Raw genomic sequence first — 6,217 nt, forward strand, 5'->3', positions numbered from 1 at the left:
AGAAAGGATGATTCTGTCAACAACAGATTTCTATCTGTAAGAAAGGGTTATTAAGTGACGCCTCTTGACAATGCTCCACCCGATCTGGGAATCATCTGATTATCGATTATTGATTTGAAATATTTAATTTAAAAGGAAGAATCTCTTTATAATATGATTATGATTGTAACGTAATATAATCCCTCTAAAATTAAATAATATCAAGTAGTAATTGGCCAATGACACAACGGGCTTGTGTCGGTCATAGCCTTCCAACATGGAGATGTGTACATTGAATAAGAATCTAAAGGTCGTTACGTGCCACAGCCGTGGGCCTTTGGGGACTGATTCAATAGTACGGAATGTTGGGTTAGACTTGACTTAGAATATTGAGTTTGTCGTGCCACAGCCGTGACTCAATTATTCAAGAGGCTAAAGTTTGATTAGGGAATAACATGAGATGTAATTGACAAGAGTTGTCTGCCTATTGAACATTACATGGCGTTTCGTGCCACAGCCGGGGTTGTGTAATGGAATGTAGGATCCCTATTCCCACTAGCATTATGAATGCTTAATTTTTCATATAGGGGGTTGAATAAATTAGGAAAACTAGTGGGAGCCACTTATGAATAAAGACCCGATTCATATAGTGTTTTAAAATGAAATCAAATTTTTGCTAAGTGTTGTTATGTGTTTATCATTTACAGATTTACTTTGTACGTTATGTCTTCTGCACTATCACTCAGGAGCATACTTGATGCTCACAAATTGACTGGTCCTAATTATGCCGACTGGCTTCGAAACTTGAGAATTGTTCTCAGGATTGAGAAGCTGGAATACGTGATTGACTCACCTAAGCCTACTGAACCTGCTAGTGATGCACATAATGATGAACATGTTGTGTATCGTAAGTGGATAGATGATGCAAATGTTTCTCAATGCATCATGCTAGCTTCCATGAACATTGAGCTACAGAAGCAACATGAGCATATGGATGCTCACACTATCCTCATGCATCTACAAGAGTTGTATGATGTGGCAGGGAGGACAGCTCGATATGAGATATCGAAGGAGTTGTTCGGTTGTAGGATGTTTGAGGGATCATCTGTGAATGACCATGTACTTAAGATGATCAATTTGATTGAACGTCTTGGACAACTTGGTTTTGCCATGGATGGGGAGCTGAGCCAAGACTTGGTCTTGCAATCGCTTCCGAGTTCGTTCTCGCAGTTTGTTGTGAACTTTCACATGAATAAGTTGGATGTCAGCCTGCCTGAACTCCACAACATGTTGAAGACTGCGGAATCGAATTTTCCCCCTAAGAAGAGTTCTGTTCTTCTAATTGGTGAAGGTTCCAATCCTAAGAAAAGGAAGAGGAACTCTTCCAAGAAGAAGAAAGTAGGTGAGAAAACGCCGGTTCCACCAAAAGCTGAAGACCCCAAGAGCAAAGTTGTTTGCTTTCACTGTAACAAGGTGGGGCACTGGAAGAGGAACTTAAAGAGTTTTGAAGGTCTGTCAGACAACTGCAAGACCACCCCAGCCGGGAAACCCAGCTGAGAACAATCCTCTACGGCTCTGAATGGAAGAAGAAGGGTAGTGAGACTACCGCTTCTGATTCAGGTATGTTCATGATAGAAGTGAATATGTCATTTCTACTTGGGTATTAGATACCGCCTGTGGTTCTCATATCTGCAATTTGTTGCAGGGACCAAGGAGAAGTAGGACTCTTGAGGAAGAGGAGGTGATTCTACTGATGGAAATGGAGCAAGAGTTGCTGCTGAAGATGTAGAATCATTTCATTTACATATGCCTACGGGCAAGACTATTGTTTGAAATAATTGTTATTTTGTTCCCTCGATTGTGAGGAATATTATTCCCATGTTAGACTTGGCTGGATTTTCATTTATTATTGAGAATAATGAATGTTCTATTCTTAGAGATAATATTCTTTATGGACGTGGTGTTTTAAATAATGGTCTGTATATATGTGACATAATTTACTTCAGATTGAACAAACTAATAAAAGAAAAGGGATGATGAAAATCTCACTTCGTTGTGGTACTGCAGTCTCCATTTAGTGGACATGGAGAGATGGCTGCAGATTTGCTAGGAATGGTACACAAAGATGTATGTGGACCAATGTCTAAGCAATCCATGGGTGGATTTTCATACTTCATTACTTTCATAGATGATAGATCTGGATTCGGATATGTGTTTGATGAAACACAAGTCTGAGGCCTTTGAAAAGTTCAAAGAATATAAGTATGAAGTGGAGAAATAACCAAACATAGTATTATAACTCTTCGATCAGATCGAGGTGGTGAATACTTTAATGGAGTGTTTCTAGATTATCTCAAAGTAAATGGTATAGTCTCCCAGTGGATTCCTCCAGATTGGTATCTGAAAGGAGAAATCGAACTTTGTTAGACATAGTTCGGTCCATGATGAGCTATGCAAATCTTCCAGTATTCCTATGGGGTTATGCATTGAAAACCTCAGCATATTTACTGAATAAGGTGCTTTCCAAATCTGTTCCTCAAACTCCGTATGAGATATGGAAAGAAAGGAAACCGAGTCTTAAACACGTTAAGATTTGGGGATGTCCAGCTTATGTCAAGAAAGTTGACCCAGATAAGCTGGAATATCGATCCGTAAAATGTAGTTTTGTGGGATATCCTAAAGAGACTATATGGTATTACTTTTACACCGATCATCGGGTGTTTGTCTCCAGACATGCTGCCTTCTTGGAAAAGGAGTTTATCCTTGAAGGAAACAGTGGGAGAAAAATTGGACTTGATGAAGTTCAAGAAGCACAAACTACTACGGATCAAGTGGAAACACCTGTTCTGACTGAACAACCTTTTATGGAACAGCCCATTCATAGGTCAGGGAGAGTGTCTAGCCAACCTGAGAGGTAATATGGCCTTGTCATTGAGAATGACAATGAGTTGTCGATCATTGATGATGACGACCCTGTGACCTATAATGAGGCTATGAGTAGTGTTGACTCAGAGAAATGGCATAGTGCCATGAAATCCAGAATGGAATCTATGTATACGGTATACAAAAGATAAATTATAGCAGATGGCCAGGTGGAGACCTATAAGGCTAGGCTTGTGGTAAAAGGATTCAAACAAAGGCAATGGATTGACTTTGATGAAACTTTTTACCTATAGCCCTGTTAAAATCAGTTCGGATTTTGCTTGCGAATGCTGCTTACTACGACTATAAAATCTGGCAGATGGTCAGATGGTTTTCTTTCCAAAAGAAATGAAAACCTAGTGTGTAAGCTGCTGCGAACCATATGTGGTTTAAAGCAGGCTTCTCGAAAGATGGAACATTCGTTTTGATGAGATAATCAAAGAGTTTGATTTTATCAAAAACGTAAATGAACCATGCGTCTACAAAAGGGTTAGTGGGAGCGCGGTAACATTTCTTATATTGTATTGAATTAGAGTTGACACACATAACAACATAGCAGACCCACTCACAAAGCTACTTTATGAAAGTCACTTTGATCGTCAAGATGGGTATTAGATACCAGAGTGATTGGCTTTAGTACAAGTGGGAGATTGAAAGGAATATGTCCTGAGTCCAATCAGGTATTAGGATTTAGGAATAACTATTTATGTAATCTGTTTTGATTTCACTGATATTAATAAAGACTTATTTTGTTTTTATTACGGGCTTTATCTATTTAAGTGTTTAAATAAGATATATCATAGTTTAGAGTAAAGCTTTTTATGGATTATGATGAGATCATAATAGTGAGACCTAAAAAGATGATAACTCTAAACTTAAATAGTTCCTGGTCATAGGATTACTAACTGGTAATTAATAATCCACAAAGATCGGTACATACTATGCTTGCTTCATTATGAAGGATGTCTGTTCTCATAGACATTTGTGTGGTGACACTATAGCTAGTATGTAGGTGCTTATTATAGAATAAGTTCACTGAACATGACTCGCCTAGCTGAACAACTGATGGAGTTCAATCACGTGTCAGCAGTTGTTCACTTAGTGATAGTTGTACAAGTATCCTTAGACTTGAGATCATCATAGTCATCTTGTGTACACTGAACTATGCTTTGGTTTAGTTCTTAGTCTCCAGGGACAATTATTAGGGCTCTTCTGGGTATAGGAATTTGTACACGAAGATAGTGTATGATCAATAAAGGATCTACCCCTTCCAGTGAAGGAAGCGAATGTTCAAGGCTGATCCACTTATGCTAGTTCTGGAATCTCTGGCCAGAGTGAATGAAATTAGAAAGGAGTTTCTAATTTGCATAGAACTACGCATAGTAAATGGTAAGAAAGTGATTAAATTAGATAGGCTTGACACGAGATCCATGCCTTGTATTTAATCGGGACATTGTAGGGTAGAAGGAGTTTATTGTACGGTAACTATTCACTGACAGGTTCTTGGTATTCTAAGCAGTGAATTCATATTATCCGGATAGTCGCGATATGTTGAGAAGCATCACTCACGATGTAGAATAAATGTGATTAATTAATTAATCATATTTAATAAATTAGAGAATTTATATAAATAATGATAAAATAGTTTTATTATTATTTATTTCTACTACCGGCTTAATATTGAACCTACAGGGTCACACCATAAAAAGAGAATGATTTAATGGTGGAGGAATTAATTAATAATGGCTAATAATTATTTATTTATGAAATAAATAAATAATTAATTGGAAAATTTATTAATTGATTAAATGAGATTTAATTGATTATAAATTAATTAAGAAAAGTTCTTAATTAAAGGATTTAATTTTTGGAAATTAAATCGAGAGAGAGAATTATTTCTAAAGTGTTTAGAAAAAGGATTAATGATTAAAAGGTGTTTTAATTATTAATGAGAATAATAAATGGGATAATAATAATAATATTTATGGGAAAATTTCAGCTGAAAATTTTGTCTATAAATACACTATTATAGACCCTATTTTTATTCCAACCCCAGAAACCCAAAAGTTTCAGAAAACCAAATTCTCTCCACCTCCTCCTCCTCCTAAAAGTCGTTTTCTTGGTGGATACCGGTGGAGTGCTTCACACTTGAGGAGCAACTGCTAAGGATCTCTGATCGTTGTCTCCGAATTATTTTAAAAGGTTAGATTCGATCCCTCGAATTTTTATTCACGATTTATATGCTTTTATTTGGATTTTGTGTGTGTAAAAGTGTTTTTCCACGCCCCGCTGCGTTTAAAATCCAACAAGATTGATGATATTTTGAAAAATCAAGCTTCTCAGCAATCTCAACTTGATGAAATCCAAACCTCAGTGGAATTGCTTGTCTCTCTTATGTTACCTGCTGATGCCAAAAAGGGGGAGAAAGTAATTAAGTCCAAATGCAAAACTGATAAGACACTGAAGGGGAAGGATGATGAAAAAGATGACCAGGGAAACTTTGGAATGGGTGGAGGTCATAGTCAAGGTAGAGGTTTCTCATCAAGAAAAGCTGAAATCACAAGTCACAGGATAACTTCTGATGCTGGAAAAAGAATTACTTCTGCTACTGGTAAAATGATAAGTTCTGATGAACTTTTGGATCTTAATGAAGAAATGTCAAGACAGTTATTTCTTAAGGAAAATCCAGGAATGGACTTGGAGATTCTGATGGAAGAAGAAGCTAGACTTAAATCAGAAAAAGTCAAATCTAAATCTGAAGCTTCTGGTAAAAAGAAACTTCCAAAACTCAAAGGCATTGTGATAAAAGAAAGGACAAATTCTGAAGCAACCAAAGCTAAATCACAACTGCAGATAGATCCAAGGTCCAAGGACAAAGAGAAAGTTGGTGAACCTATCAAGGTTTATGTGCCTCCTGTGAATGAAGAAATTACTGATGAAGATGCTGATCTTGCTCTGACTTCAAGAAAAGTTTCTAAGACAACCTCTGACATGGCTCAAGTTGTTCAGAGTCAAGAGATAGTTAGTTCTGATATCTCAAAGAAGCAAGTAACCTCTGACATAGCTCAAGTTAACTTGATATCAGAAGATAAATCAAAGGAAACCTCTGACGTTGCTCATGTTAAACCTTCAAAGATACTCCTACCAGGATTCACCAAAGCCAAACAGACTCAACCTTTGAAGACTGCTGCAAGTGGTTTTGAAGCAAGAGTGGTTACTGGAAAGGAAGCAAGAGATAAAATTGGATTGGGAAGTGCTGATGAAAGAAGAATACAGAACACAACCAATGATCCAACTTCCTTAAGTGAACCAGGTA

Source organism: Apium graveolens, chromosome 8 (genome assembly GCF_009905375.1).
Source record: "Apium graveolens cultivar Ventura chromosome 8, ASM990537v1, whole genome shotgun sequence".
In the NCBI taxonomy this organism is placed as follows: Eukaryota; Viridiplantae; Streptophyta; class Magnoliopsida; order Apiales; family Apiaceae; genus Apium; species Apium graveolens.